The following is a 904-nucleotide window of genomic DNA, read 5'->3' as shown; positions in this document are numbered from 1 at the left end:
TTGGTGGTAGCATAATTTGAGAGTTGCCCAAACATCTTCACAAAGGTCTTCTCCCTCCATCAGGGAACATGAAGTCAAGGCTGTGGTTAATATTGACTTTTTATCTGCTCTGCACCCAGTTTCCAGTTATTTGCGGGAACCCTCTCCCCCATACTTGTCTCAAAATATGTCTTGTGTTCAGGCAGACCCCATCTCTGGCTCCAGAGGTTGTATGGGACCCAGACTTGGCCAATGAGAGCTCTTCATCCTGTCGCCTCAAGAAAGTATGTCAGGTTGGCCATATGAGCCAAGCCAACAATGACTATCTTACCTGGGACTTTTTCAGGAACTTTAGGGTTGAGAAGCTCTGTCTGCTGAGGCTGACAGTCTGTGGAATGGAAGCCTGGAGCTTCTAGGGTTCTCTATGTGGAGACGACCTATCTGAGAGTGAAATCAGAGTCTGAGGAAACCAAGTCCTGATGACCTCTTTACATCACTCTAGGCAAGCATACCTGAAACAGAGATCTCTTTATTAGTAGACTGTTTCTTTAGGGCTGGTTTATATTTACAGAAAAATTGAATAGGTGGTACAAAGATCTCCTATACACCACTCCCCTGCGCACTGTTTCCCCTCTTATTAACATCTTTACATTAGTGTGATACACTTGTTAGAAGCAGTGACCCAATACTGATAGATTATTATTTACAAAAGTCCATACTTTATTAAAATTTCCTTAGTTTTTACCAGGTGTCCCTTTTCTGTTCCAGGAATTCATCCAGGATACTACATTGCATTTAGTTAGCATGTCTTCTTATCTCGTCTTGGCTGTGACAGTTTCTCAGACTTCCCTTAATTTTGATGATGTTGACAGTTCTAAGGAGATACATTATAAGATATCCCTCTGTTTAATTTGCCTGATATTTT

Source organism: Orycteropus afer, unplaced genomic scaffold (genome assembly GCF_000298275.1).
Source record: "Orycteropus afer afer isolate SDZICR_OR568_19922 unplaced genomic scaffold, OryAfe1.0 scaffold00053, whole genome shotgun sequence".
In the NCBI taxonomy this organism is placed as follows: Eukaryota; Metazoa; Chordata; class Mammalia; order Tubulidentata; family Orycteropodidae; genus Orycteropus; species Orycteropus afer.
This window is presented reverse-complemented; position numbering follows the sequence as displayed.